The sequence below is a fragment of the Chenopodium album genome, chromosome 20 (assembly GCF_948465745.1).
Source record: "Chenopodium album chromosome 20, dcCheAlbu1.1, whole genome shotgun sequence".
In the NCBI taxonomy this organism is placed as follows: Eukaryota; Viridiplantae; Streptophyta; class Magnoliopsida; order Caryophyllales; family Amaranthaceae; genus Chenopodium; species Chenopodium album.
The window spans coordinates 20,852,161-20,868,005 of NC_137853.1; positions in this window are offsets into that span (position 1 = coordinate 20,852,161).

Genomic DNA, 15,845 nt, shown 5'->3' on the forward strand with positions numbered 1-15,845 from the left:
CCGGGCGAAAAAAGGTCAAAAAATTCCAAAAATAATGGCTATAATCCACGCTTTTTGAGGAATTTTGAGGTTACGGGGCCCGGTGGCAAAAAGTCTTGAGACCCTAGGGGATACATCTTAGGGTCATATAATGACGTTTGGAACCATATATGACCATTATATGTTGCCATATATGTCCGTGGTAGGCTTGTGGCGGTCACGATATCGGTGCAAGTTAAGAAAGGGTAAATTGACTGTTTAAAGGCATATTGGATGGTTCCACCCACTCAATAGGACTCCCGGAGGGTATTAGGAACCATGGTAAACAACTCTTCAATTTTTATTTCTGGGAGAAAAAAGGTCAAAAAATTCCAAAATTGAAGGCTATAATCCACGCTTTTTAAGGAGTTTTGAGGTTACGAGGCCCGGTAGCGAAAAGTCTTGAGACCCTGGGGGATATATCGTAGGGTCATATAATGACGTTTGGAACCATATATGACCCTTGTTTGATGTCATAAATGTCCGTGGTAGGCTTTACGTCACGATATCGGTGCAAGTTTGGAACGGGTAAATTGACTGTTTAAAGGCATATTGGATGGTTCCACCCACTCAATTGGACTCCCGGAGGGTATTAGGAACCATGGTAAACATCTCGGCAATTATTTTTTCAGGGCGAAAAAAGTCAAAAAATTCCAAAATTGAAGGCTATAATCCACGCTTTTTGAAGAATTTTGAGGTTACGGGGCCCGGTGGCGAAAAGTCTTGACACCCTAGGGGATACATCGTAGGTTCATATAATGACGTTTGGAACCATATATGACCCTTATATATTGCCATAAATGTCCGTGGTAGGCTTGAGGTCACGATATCGGTGCAAGTTTAGAACGGGTAAATTGACTGTTTAAAGGCATATTGGATGGTTCCACCCACTCAATTGGACTCGCGGAGGAAATTAGAAATCATGGTAAACATCTCGGCAATTTTTATTTCCGGGTGAAAAAAGGTCAAAAAATTCCAAAAATAAAGGCTATAACTCACGCTTTTTAAGGAGTTTTGAGGTTACGGGGCCCGATAGCGAAAAGTCTTGAGACTCTAGGGGATACATCTTAGGGTCATATAATGACGTTTGGAACTATATATGACCCTTATATGTTGCTAAAAATGTCCATGATAGGATTGAGGTCACGATATCGTTGCAAGTTTGGAACGGGTAAATTGACTATTAAAAGGCATATTGGATGGTTCCACCCACTCAATTGGACTCCCGGAGGGTATTAGGAACCATGGTAAACATCTCGTCAATTTTTATTTCCGGGCGAAAAAAGATCAAAAAATTCCAAAATTGAAGGCTATAATCCACGCTTTTTAAGGAGTTTTGAGGTTACGGGCCCCGATAGCGAAAAGTCTTGAGACTCTAGGGTACATCTTAGGGTCATATAATGACGTTTGGAACTATATATGACCCTTATATGTTGCTAAAAATGTCCGTGATAGGATTGAGGTCACGATATCGTTGCAAGTTTGGAACGGGTAAATTGACTATTAAAAGGCATATTGGATGGTTCCACCCACTCAATTGGACTTCCGGAGAGTATTAGGAACCATGGTAAACATCTCGGTAATTTTTATTTCTTGGCGAAAAAAGGTCTAAAAATTCCAAAATTAAAGGCTATAATCCGCACTTTTTAAGGAATTTTGAGGTTACGGGGCCCGGTGGCGAAAAGTCTTGAGACCCTATGGGATACATCTTAGGGTCATATAATGACGTTTGGAACCATATATGACCCTTATATGTTGCCATAAATGTCCGTGGTTGGCTTGTGGCGGTCACGATATCGGTGCAAGTTTAGAACAGGTAAATTGACTGTTTAAAGGCATATTGGATGGTTCCACCCACTCAATTGGACTTCCAGAGAGTATTAGGAACCATGGTAAACATCTCGGCAATTTTTATTTCCGGGCGAAAAAAGGTCAAAAAATTCCAAAAATAAAGGCTATAATCCACGCTTTTTGAGGAATTTTGAGGTTACGGGGCCCGGTGGCAAAAAGTCTTGAGACCCTAGGGGATACGTCTTAGGGTCATATAATGACGTTTGGAACCATATATGACCCTTATATGTTGCCATATATGTCCGTGGTAGGCTTGTGGCGGTCACGATATCGGTGCAAGTTTAGAAAGGGTAAATTGACTGTTTAAAGGCATATTGGATGGTTCCACCCACTCAATTGGACTCCCGGAGGGTATTAGGAACCATGGTAAACATCTCCTCAATTTTTATTTCCGGGCAAAAAAAGGTCAAAAAATTCCAAAATTAAAGGCTAATCCACGCTTTTTAAGGAGTTTGAGGTTACGGGACCCGGTAGCGAAAAGTCTTGAGAGCCTAGGGGATACATCTTAGGGTCATATAATGACGTTTGGAACCATATATGACCCTTATTTGATGTCATAAATGTCCGTGGTAGACTTGAGGTCACGATATCGGTGCAAGTTTGGAACGGGTAAATTGACTGTTTAGAGGCATATTGGATGGTTCCACCCACTCAATTGGACTCGCGCAGGAAATTAGAAATCATGGTAAACTTCTCATCAATTTTTATTTCCGGGCGAAAAAAGGTCAAAAAATTCCAAAAATAAAGGCTATAATCCACGCTTTTTAAGGAGTTTTGAGGTTACGAGGCCCGGTAGCGAAAAGTCTTGAGACCCTAGGGTACATCTTAGGGTCATATAATGACGTTTGGAACTATAAATGACTCTTATATGTTGCTAAAAATGTCCGTGATAGGATTGAGGTCACGATATCGTTGCAAGTTTGGAACGGGTAAATTGACTATTAAAAGGCATATTGGATGGTTCCACCCACTCAATTGGACTTCCGGAGAGTATTAGGAACCATGGTAAACATCTCGGCAATTTTTATTTCCGGGCGAAAAAAGGTCAAAAAATTCCAAAAATAAAGGCTATAATCCACGCTTTTTGAGGAATTTTGAGGTTACGGGGCCCGGTGGCAAAAAGTCTTGAGACCCTAGGGGATACATCTTAGGGTCATATAATGACGTTTGGAACCATATATGACCCTTATTTGATGTCATAAATGTCCGTGGTAGGCTTGTGGCGGTCACAATATCGGTGCAAGTTTAGAACGGGTAAATTGACTATTTAAAGGCATATTGGATGGTTCCACCCACTCAATTGGACTCCCGGAGGGTATTAGGAACCATGGTAAACATCTCATCAATTTTTATTTCCGGGCGAAAAAAGGTAAAAAAATTCCAAAAATAAAGGCTATAATCCACGCTTTTTAAGGAGTTTTGAGGTTACGGGGCCCGGTAGCGAAAAGTCTTGAGACCCTAGGGTACATCTTAGGGTCATATAATGACGTTTGGAACTATATATGACCCTTATATGTTGCTAAAAATGTCCGTGATAGGATTGAGGTCACGATATCGTTGCAAGTTTGGAACGGGTAAATTGACTATTTAAAGGCATATTGGATGGTTCCACCCACTCAATTGGACTCCCGGAGGGTATTAGGAACCATGGTAAACATCTCATCAATTTTTATTTCCGGGCGAAAAAAGGTCAAAAAAATCCAAAAATAAAGGCTATAATCCACGCTTTTTGAGGAATTTTGAGGTTACGGGGCCCGGTGGCAAAAAGTCTTGAGACCCTAGGGGATACATCTTAGGGTCATATAATGACGTTTGGAACCATATATGACCCTTATATGTTTCCATAAATGTCTGTGGTAGGCTTGTGGCGGTCACAATATTGGTGCAAGTTTAGAACGGGTAAATTGACTATTTAAAGGCATATTGGATGGTTCCACCCACTCAATTGGACTCCCGGAGGGTATTAGGAACCATGGTAAACATCTCATCAATTTTTATTTCCGGGCGAAAAAAGGTCAAAAAATTCCAAAAATAAAGGCTATAATCCACGCTTTTTAAGGAGTTTTGAGGTTACGGGGCCCGGTAGCGAAAAGTCTTGAGACCCTAGGTGATACATCTTAGGGTTATATAATGACGTTTGGAACCATAGATGACCCTTATATGTTGCTAAAAATGTCCGTGGTAGGCTTGTGGCGGTCACGATATCGGTGCAAGTTTGGAACGGGTAAATTGGCTGTTTAAAGGCATATTGGATGGTTCCACCCACTCAATTGGACTCCCGGAGGGTATTAGGAACCATGGTAAACATCTCGTCAATTTTTATTTCCGGGCAAAAAAAGGTCAAAAAAATCCAAAATATAAGGCTATAATCCACGCTTTTTGAGGAATTTTGAGGTTACGGGGCCCGGTGGCAAAAAGTCTTGAGACCCTAGGGGTTACATCTTAGGGTCATATAATGACGTTTGGAACCATATATGACCCTTATATGTTTCCATAAATGTCCGTGGTAGGCTTGAGGTCACGATATCGGTGAAAGTTTGGAACGGGTAAATTGACAATTTAAAGGTATATTGGATTGTTCTACCCACTCAATTGGATTCCTAAAGGGTATTAGGAACCATGGTATACATCTCGGAAATTTTTTTTTCGGGCGAAAAAAGGTCAAAAAATTCCAAAATTGAAGTCCATAATCCACGCTTTTTGAGAAATTTTGAGGTTACGGGGCGCGGTGGCGAAAAGTCTTGAGACCCTAGGGGATACATCTTAGGGTTATATACTGACATTTGGAACCATATATGACCCTTATATGTTTCCATAAATGTCCGTGGTAGGCTTGAGGTCACGATATCGGTGAAAGTTTGGAATGGGTAAATTGACAATTTAAAGGTATATTGGATTGTTCCACCCACTCAATTGGATTCCTAAAGGGTATTAGGAACCATGGTATACATCTCAGCAATTTTTTTTTCGGGCGAAAAAAGGTCAAAAAATTCAAAAATTGAAGGCTATAATCCACGCTTTTTGAGAAATTTTGAGGTTACGGGGCCCGGTGGCAAAAAGTCTTGAGACCCTAGGATATACATCTTAGGGTCATATAATGACGTTTGGAACCATATATGACCCTTATATGTTATCATAAATGTCCGTGGTAGGCATGAGGTGACGATATCGGTGCAAGTTTGGAACGGGTAAATTGACTGTTTAAAGGCATATTGGATGGTTCCGCCCAATCAATTGGACTCCTAGAGGGTATTAGGAACCATGGTAAACATCTCGGCAATTTTTATTTCTTGGCGAAAAAAGGTCAAAAAATTCCAAAATTGAAGGCTATATAATCCACGCTTTTTGAGGAATTTTGAGGTTATGGGGCCCGGTGGCGAAAAGTCTTGAGACCCTAGGGGATACATCTTAGAGTCATATAATGACGTTTGGAACCATATATGACCCTAATATGTTGCCATAAATGTCTGTGGTAGGCTTGAGGTCACGATATCAATGGAAGTTTGGAATGGGTAAATTGACTATTTAAAGGCATATTGGATGGTTCCACCCACTCAATTGGACTCCCGGAGGGTATTAGGAACCATGGTAAACATCTCGGCAATTTTTATTTCCGGGCGAAAAAAAGTCAAAAAATTCCAAAATTGAAGATCCATGCTTTTTGAGGAATTTTGAGGTTACGGGGCCCGGTGGCGAAACGTCTTGAGACCCTAGGGTATACATCTTAGGGTTATATACTGAAGTTTGGAACCATATATGACCCTTAATTGATGTCATAAATGTCCGTGGTAGGCTTGAGGTCACGATATCGGTGCAAGTTTGGAACGGGTAAATTGACTGTTTAAAGGCATATTGGATGGTTCCACCCACTCAATTGGATTTCCAGAGGGTATTAGGAACCTTGGTAAACATCTCCGCAATTTTTATTTCCGGGCAAAAAAAGGTCAAAAAATTCCAAAATTGAAGGCTATAATACATGCTTTTTGAAGAATTTTGAGGTTACGGGGCCCGGTGGCGAAAAGTCTTGAGACCCTAGGGGATACATCTTAGGGTTATATACTGACGTTTGGAACCATATATGACCCTTATATGTTGCCATAACTGTCCGTGGTAGGCTTGAGGTCACGATATCGGTGCAAGTTTGGAACGGGTAAATTGACTGTTTAAAGGCATATTGGATGGTTCTACCCACTCAATTGGACTCGCGCAGGAAATTAGAAATCATGGTAAACATCTCATCAATTTTTTTTTCCGGGCGAAAAAAGGTCAAAAAATTCCAAAAATAAAGGCTATAATCCACGCTTTTTAAGGAGTTTTGAGGTTACGGGGCCCGGTAGCGAAAAGTCTTGAGACCCTAGGGTACATCTTAGGGTCATATAATGACGTTTGGAACTATATATGACCCTTATATGTTGCTAAAAATGTCCGTGATAGGATTGAGGTCACGATATCGTTGCAAGTTTGGAACGGGTAAATTGACTATTAAAAGGCATATTGGATGGTTCCACCCACTCAATTGGACTTCCGAAGAGTATTAGGAACCATGGTTAACATCTCGGCAATTTTTATTTCCGGGTGAAAAAAGGTCAAAAAATTCCAAAAATAAAGGCTATAATCCACGCTTTTTGAGGAATTTTGAGGTTACGGGCCCCGGTGGCAAAAAGTCTTGAGACCCTAGGGGATACATCTTAGGGTCATATAATGACGTTTGGAACCATATATGACCCTTATATGTTTCCATAAATGTCTGTGGTAGGCTTGTGGCGGTCACAATATTGGTGCAAGTTTAGAACGGGTAAATTGACTATTTAAAGGCATATTGGATGGTTCCACCCACTCAATTGGACTCCCGGAGGGTATTAGGAACCATGGTAAACATCTCATCAATTTTTATTTCCGGGCGAAAAAAGGTCAAAAAATTCCAAAAATAAAGGCTATAATCCACGCTTTTTAAGGAGTTTTGAGGCTACGGGGCCCGGTAGCGAAAAGTCTTGAGACCCTAGGTGATACATCTTAGGGTTATATAATGACGTTTGGAACCATAGATGACCCTTATATGTTGCCATAAATGTCCGTGGTAGGCTTGTGGCGGTCACGATATCGGTACAAGTTTGGAACGGGTAAATTGACTGTTTAAAGGCATATTGGATGGTTCCACCCTCTCAATTGGACTCCCGGAGGGTATTAGGAACCACGGTAAACATCTCGTCAATTTTTATTTCCGGGCGAAAAAAGGTCAAAAAATTCCAAAATATAAGGCTATAATCCACGCTTTTTGAGGAATTTTGAGGTTACGGGGCCCGGTGGCAAAAAGTCTTGAGACCCTAGGGGATACATCTTAGGGTCATATAATGACGTTTGGAACCATATATGACCCTTATATGTTGCCATAAATGTCCGTGGTAGGCTTGTGGCGGTCACGATATCGGTGCAAGTTTAGAACGGGTAAATTGACTATTTAAAGGCATATTGGATGGTTCCACTCACTCAATTGGACTCCCAGAGGGTATTAGGAACCATGGTAAACATCTCGTCAATTTTTATTTCCGGGCGAAAAAAGGTCAAAAAATTCCAAAATTGAAGGCTATAATACACGCTTTTTGAACAATTTTGAGGTTACGGGGCCCGGTGGCGAAAAGTCTTGAGACCCTAGGGGATACATCTTAGGGTTATATACTGACGTTTGGAACCTTATATGACCCTTATATGTTGCCATAAATGTCCGTGGTAGGCTTGAGGTCACGATATCGGTGCAAGTTTGGAACGGGTAAATTGACTGTTTAAAGGCATATTGGATGGTTCCACCCACTCAATTGGACTCGCGGAGGAAATTAGAAATCATGGTAAACATCTCATCAATTTTTATTTCCGGGCGAAAAAAGGTCAAAAAATTCCAAAAATAAAGGCTATAATTCACGCTTTTTAAGGAGTTTTGAGGTTACGGGGCCCGATAGCGAAAAGTCTTGAGACTATAGGGTACATCTTAGGGTCATATAATGACGTTTGGAACTATATATGACCCTTATATGTTGCTAAAAATGTCCGTGATAGGATTGAGGTCACGATATCGTTGCAAGTTTGGAACGGGTAAATTGACTATTAAAAGGCATATTGGATGGTTCCACCCACTCAATTGGACTTCCGGAGAGTATTAGGAACCATGGTAAACATCTCGGTAATTTTTATTTCTTGGCGAAAAAAGGTCTAAAAATTCCAAAATTAAAGGCTATAATCCGCACTTTTTAAGGAATTTAGAGGTTACGGGGCCCGGTGGCAAAAAGTCTTGAGACCCTATGGGATACATCTTAGGGTCATATAATGACGTTTGGAACCATATATGACCCTTATATGTTGCCATAAATGTCCGTGGTAGGCTTGTGGCGGTCACGATATCGGTGCAAGTTTAGAACAGGTAAATTGACTGTTTAAAGGCATATTGGATGGTTCCACCCACTCAATTGGACTTCCAGAGAGTATTAGGAACCATGGTAAACATCTCGGCAATTTTTATTTCCGGGCGAAAAAAGGTCAAAAAATTCCAAAAATAAAGGCTATAATCCACGCTTTTTGAGGAATTTTGAGGTTACGGGGCCCGGTGGCAAAAAGTCTTGAGACCCTAGGGGATACATCTTAGGGTCATATAATGACTTTTGGAACCATATATGACCCTTATATGTTGCCATATTTGTCCGTGGTAGGCTTGTGGCGGTCACGATATCGGTGCAAGTTTAGAAAGGGTAAATTGACTGTTTAAAGGCATATTGGATGGTTCCACCCACTCAATTGGACTCCCGGAGGGTATTAGGAACCATGGTAAACATCTCCTCAATTTTTATTTCCGGGCAAAAAAAGGTCAAAAAATTCCAAAATTGAAGGCTAATCCACGCTTTTTAAGGAGTTTGAGGTTACGGGACCCGGTAGCGAAAAGTCTTGAGACCCTAGGGGATACATCTTAGGGTCATATAATGACGTTTGGAACCATATATGACCCTTATTTGATGTCATAAATGTCCGTGGTAGACTTGAGGTCACGATATCGGTGCAAGTTTGGAACGGGTAAATTGACTGTTTAAAGGCATATTGGATGGTTCCACCCACTCAATTGGACTCGCGCAGGAAATTAGAAATCATGGTAAACTTCTCATCAATTTTTATTTCCGGGCGAAAAAAGGTCAAAAAATTCCAAAAATAAAGGCTATAATCCACGCTTTTTAAGGAGTTTTGAGGTTACGGGGCCCGGTAGCGAAAAGTCTTGAGACCCTAGGGTACATCTTAGGGTCATATAATGACGTTTGGAACTATAAATGACCCTTATATGTTGCTAAAAATGTCCGTGATAGGATTGAGGTCACGATATCGTTGCAAGTTTGGAACGGGTAAATTGACTATTAAAAGGCATATTGGATGGTTCCACCCACTCAATTGGACTTCCGGAGAGTATTAGGAACCATGGTAAACATCTCGGCAATTTTTATTTCCGGGCGAAAAAAGGTCAAAAAATTCCAAAAATAAAGGCTATAATCCACGCTTTTTGAGGAATTTTGAGGTTACGGGGCCCGGTGGCAAAAAGTCTTGAGACCCTAGGGGATACATCTTAGGGTCATATAATGACGTTTGGAACCATATATGACCCTTATTTGATGTCATAAATGTCCGTGGTAGGCTTGTGGCGGTCACAATATCGGTGCAAGTTTAGAACGGGTAAATTGACTATTTAAAGGCATATTGGATGGTTCCACCCAGTCAATTGGACTCCCGGAGGGTATTAGGAACCATGGTAAACATCTCATCAATTTTTATTTCCGGGCGAAAAAAGGTCAAAAAATTCCAAAAATAAAGGCTATAATCCACGCTTTTTAAGGAGTTTTGAGGTTACGGGGCCCGGTAGCGAAAAGTCTTGAGACCCTAGGGTACATCTTAGGGTCATATAATGACGTTTGGAACTATATATGACCCTCATATGTTGCTAAAAATGTCCGTGATAGGATTGAGGTCACGATATCGTTGCAAGTTTGGAACGGGTAAATTGACTATTAAAAGGCATATTGGATGGTTCCACCCACTCAATTGGACTTCCGGAGAGTATTAGGAACCATGGTAAACATCTCGGCAATTTTTATTTCCGGGCGAAAAAAGGTCAAAAAATTCCAAAAATAAAGGCTATAATCCACGCTTTTTGAGGAATTTTGAGGTTACGGGGCCCGGTGGCAAAAAGTCTTGAGACCCTAGGGGATACATCTTAGGGTCATATAATGACGTTTGGAACCATATATGACCCTTATATGTTTCCATAAATGTCTGTGGTAGGCTTGTGGCGGTCACAATATCGGTGCAAGTTTAGAACGGGTAAATTGACTATTTAAAGGCATATTGGATGGTTCCACCCACTCAATTGGGCTCCCGGAGGGTATTAGGAACCATGGTAAACATCTCATCAATTTTTATTTCCGGGCGAAAAAAGGTCAAAAAATTCCAAAAATAAAGGCTATAATCCACGCTTTTTAAGGAGTTTTGAGGTTAAGGGGCCCGGTAGCGAAAAGTCTTGAGACCCTAGGTGATACATCTTAGGGTTATATAATGACGTTTGGAACCATAAATGACCCTTATATGTTGCTAAAAATGTCCGTGGTAGGCTTGTGGCGGTCACGATATCGGTGCAAGTTTGGAACGGGTAAATTGACTGTTTAAAGGCATATTGGATGGTTCCACCCACTCAATTGGACTCCCGGAAGGTATTAGGAACCATGGTAAACATCTCGTCAATTTTTATTTCCGGGCAAAAAAAGGTCAAAAAATTCCAAAATATAAGGCTATAATCCACGCTTTTTGAGGAATTTTGAGGTTACGGGGCCCGGTGGCAAAAAGTCTTGAGACCCTAGGGGTTACATCTTAGGGTCATATAATGACGTTTGGAACCATATATGACCCTTATATGTTTCCATAAATGTCCGTGGTAGGCTTGAGGTCACGATATCGGTGAAAGTTTGGAACGGGTAAATTGACAATTTAAAGGTATATTGGATTGTTCTACCCACTCAATTGGATTCCTAAAGGGTATTAGGAACCATGGTATACATCTCGGAAATTTTTTTTTCGGGCGAAAAAAGGTCAAAAAATTCCAAAATTGAAGGCCATAATCCACGCTTTTTGAGAAATTTTGAGGTTACGGGGCGCGGTGGCGAAAAGTCTTGAGACCCTAGGGGATACATCTTAGGGTTATATACTGACATTTGGAACCATATATGACCCTTATATGTTTCCATAAATGTCCGTGGTAGGCTTGAGGTCACGATATCGGTGAAAGTTTGGAACGGGTAAATTGACAATTTAAAGGTATATTGGATTGTTCCACCCACTCAATTGGATTCCTAAAGGGTATTAGGAACCATGGTATACATCTCAGCAATTTTTTTTTCGGGCGAAAAAAGGTCAAAAAATTCCAAAATTGAAGGCTATAATCCACGCTTTTTGAGAAATTTTGAGGTTACGGGGCCCGGTGGCAAAAAGTCTTGAGACCCTAGGATATACATCTTAGGGTCATATAATGACGTTTGGAACCATATATGACCCTTATATGTTATCATAAATGTCCGTGGTAGGCATGAGATGACGATATCGGTGCAAGTTTGGAACGGGTAAATTGACTGTTTAAAGGCATATTGGATGGTTCCACCCACTCAATTGGACTCGCGCGGGAAATTAGAAATCATGGTAAACATCTCATCAATTTTTATTTCCGGGCGAAAAAAGGTCAAAAAATTCCAAAAATAAAGGCTATAATCCACGCTTTTTAAGGAGTTTTGAGGTTACGGGGCCCGGTAGCGAAAAGTCTTGAGACCCTAGGGTACATCTTAGGGTCATATAATGACGTTTGGGACTATATATGACCCTTATATGTTGCTAAAAATGTCCGTGATAGGATTGAGGTTACGATATCGTTGCAAGTTTGGAACGGGTAAATTGACTATTAAAAGGCATATTGGATGGTTCCACCCACTCAATTGGACTTCCGAAGAGTATTAGGAACCATGGTAAACATCTCGGCAATTTTTATTTCCAGGTGAAAAAAGGTCAAAAAATTCCAAAAATAAAGGCTATATAATCCACGCTTTTTGAGGAATTTTGAGGTTACGGGGCCCGGTGGCAAAAAGTCTTGAGACCCTAGGGGATACATCTTAGGGTCATATAATGACGTTTGGAACCATATATGACCCTTATATGTTTCCATAAATGTCTGTGGTAGGCTTGTGGCGGTCACAATATCGGTGCAAGTTTAGAACGGGTAAATTGACTATTTAAAGGCATATTGGATGGTTCCACCCACTCAATTGGACTCCCGGAGGGTATTAGGAACCATGGTAAACATCTCATCAATTTTTATTTCCGGGCGAAAAAAGGTCAAAAAATTCAAAAATAAAGGCTATAATCCACGCTTTTTAAGGAGTTTTGAGGCTACGGGGCCCGGTAGCGAAAAGTCTTGAGACCCTAGGTGATACATCTTAGGGTTATATAATGACGTTTGGAACCATAGATGACCCTTATATGTTGCCATAAATGTCCGTGGTAGGCTTGTGGCGGTCACGATATCGGTACAAGTTTGGAACGGGTAAATTGACTGTTTAAAGGCATATTGGATGGTTCCACCCACTCAATTGGACTCCCGGAGGGTATTAGGAACCACGGTAAACATCTCGTCAATTTTTATTTCCGGGCGAAAAAAGGTCAAAAAATTCCAAAATATAAGGCTATAATCCACGCTTTTTGAGGAATTTTGAGGTTACGGGGCCCGGTGGCAAAAAGTCTTGAGACCCTAGGGGATACATCTTAGGGTCATATAATGACGTTTGGAACCATATATGACCCTTATATGTTGCCATAAATGTCCGTGGTAGGCTTGTGGCGGTCACGATATCGGTGCAAGTTTAGAACGGGTAAATTGACTATTTAAAGGCATATTGGATGGTTCCACTCACTCAATTGGACTCCCAGAGGGTATTAGGAACCATGGTAAACATATCGTCAATTTTTATTTCCGGGCGAAAAATGGTCAAAAAATTCCAAAATTGAAGTCTATAATCCACGCTTTTTAAGGAGTTTTGAGGTTACGGGGCCCGGTAGCGAAAAGTCTTGAGACCCTAGGGGATACATCTTAGGGTTATATACTGACGTTTGGAACCATATATGACCCTTATATGTTGCCATAGATGTCCGTGGTAGGCTTGTGGCGGTCACGATATCGGTGCAAGTTTGGAACGGGTAAATTGACTGTTTAAAGGCATATTGGATGGTTCCACCCACTCAATTGGACTCCCGGAGGGTATTAGGAACCATGGTAAACATCTCGTCAATTTTTATTTCCGGGCGAAAAAAGGTCAAAAAATTCCAAAATGTAAGCCTATAATCCACGCTTTTTAAGGAGTTTTGAGGTTACAGGGCCCGGTAGCGAAAAGTCTTGAGACCCTAGGTGATACATCTTAGGGTTATATAATGACGTTTGGAACCATAGATGACCCTTATATGTTGCTAAATATGTCCGTGGTAGGCTTGTGGCGGTCACGATATCGGTGCAAGTTTGGAACGGGTAAATTGACTGTTTAAAGGCATATTGGATGGTTCCACCCACTCAATTGGACTCCCGGAAGGTATTAGGAACCATGGTAAACATCTCGTCAATTTTTATTTCCGGGCAAAAAAAGGTCAAAAAATTCCAAAATATAAGGCTATAATCCACGCTTTTTGAGGAATTTTGAGGTTACGGGGCCCGGTGGCAAAAAGTCTTGAGACCCTAGGGGTTACATCTTAGGGTCATATAATGACGTTTGGAACCATATATGACCCTTATATGTTTCCATAAATGTCCGTGGTAGGCTTGAGGTCACGATATCGGTGAACGTTTGGAACGGGTAAATTGACAATTTAAAGGTATATTGGATTGTTCTACCCACTCAATTGGATTCCCGGAGGGTATTAGGAACCATGGTAAACATCTCGGCAATTTTTATTTCCGGGCGAAAAAAAGTCAAAAAATTCCAAAATTGAAGGCCATAATCCACGCTTTTTGAGAAATTTTGAGGTTACGGGGCGCGGTGGCGAAAAGTCTTGAGACCCTAGGGGATACATCTTAGGGTTATATACTGACATTTGGAACCATATATGACCCTTATATGTTTCCATAAATGTCCGTGGTAGGCTTGAGGTCACGATATCGGTGAAAGTTTGGAACGGGTAAATTGACAATTTAAAGGTATATTGGATTGTTCCACCCACTCAATTGGATTCCTAAAGGGTATTAGGAACCATGGTATACATCTCAGCAATTTTTTTTTCGGGCGAAAAAAGGTCAAAAAATTCCAAATTGAAGGCTATAATCCACGCTATTTGAGAAATTTTGAGGTTACGGGGCCCGGTGGCGAAAAGTCTTGAGACCCTAGGGGATACATCTTAGGGTTATATACTGACATTTGGAACCATATATGACCCTTATATGTTTCCATAAATGTCCGTGGTAGGCTTGAGGTCACGATATCGGTGAAAGTTTGGAACGGGTAAATTGACAATTTAAAGGTATATTGGATTGTTCCACCCACTCAATTGGATTCCTAAAGGGTATTAGGAACCATGGTATACATCTCAGCAATTTTTTTTTCAGGCGAAAAAAGGTCAAAAAATTCCAAAATTGAAGGCTATAATCCATGCTTTTTCAGAAATTTTGAGGTTACAGGGCCCGGTGGAGAAATGTCTTGAGACCCTAGGATATACATCTTAGGGTCATATAATGACGTTTGGAACCATATATGACCCTTATATGTTATCATAAATGTCCGTGGTAGGCATGAGGTGACGATATCGGTGCAAGTTTGGAACGGGTAAATTGACTGTTTAAAGGCATATTGGATGGTTCCGCCCAATCAATTGGACTCCTAGAGGGTATTAGGAACCATGGTAAACATCTCGGCAATTTTTATTTCTTGGCGAAAAAAGGTCAAAAAATTCCAAAATTGAAGGTTATATTATCCACGCTTTTTGAGGAATTTTGAGGTTATGGGGCCCGGTGGCGAAAAGTCTTGAGACCCTAGGGGATACATCTTAGAGTCATATAATGACGTTTGGAACCATATATGACCCTAATATGTTGCCATAAATGTCTGTGGTAGGCTTGAGGTCACGATATCAATGGAAGTTTGGAATGGGTAAATTGACTATTTAAAGGCATATTGGATGGTTCCACCCACTCAATTGGACTCCCGGAGGGTATTAGGAACCATGGTAAACATCTCGGCAATTTTTATTTCCGGGCGAAAAAAAGTCAAAAAATTCCAAAATTGAAGATCCATGCTTTTTGAGGAATTTTGAGGTTACGGGGCCCGGTGGCGAAACGTCTTGAGACCCTAGGGTATACATCTTAGGGTTATATACTGACGTTTGGAACCATATATGACCCTTATATGTTGCCATAAATGTCCGTGGTAGGCTTGAGGTCACGATATCGCTGAAAGTTTGGAACGGGTAAATTGACTATTTAAAGGCATATGTGATGGTTGCACCCACTCAATTGGACTCCCGGAGGGTATTAGGAACCATGGTAAACATCTTGGAAATTTTTATTTGCGGGCGAAAAGAGGTCAAAAAATTCCAAAATTGAAGTCTATAATCCACGCTTTTTGAGGAATTTTGAGGTTACGGGGCCCGGTGGCGAAAAGTCTTGAGACCCTAGGGGATACATCTTAGGGTCAAATAATGACGTTTGGAACCATATATGACCCTTATATGTTGCCATTAATGTCCGTGATAGGCTTGAGGTCACGATATCGGTGCAAGTTTGGAACGGGTTAATTCACTGTTTAATGGCATATTTGATGCTTCCACCCACTCAATTGGACTCCCGGAGGGTATTAGAAACCATGGTAAACATCTCGGAAATTTTTATTTCCGAGCGAAAAAAGGTCTTAAAAGTTCCAAAATTGAAGCTATAATCC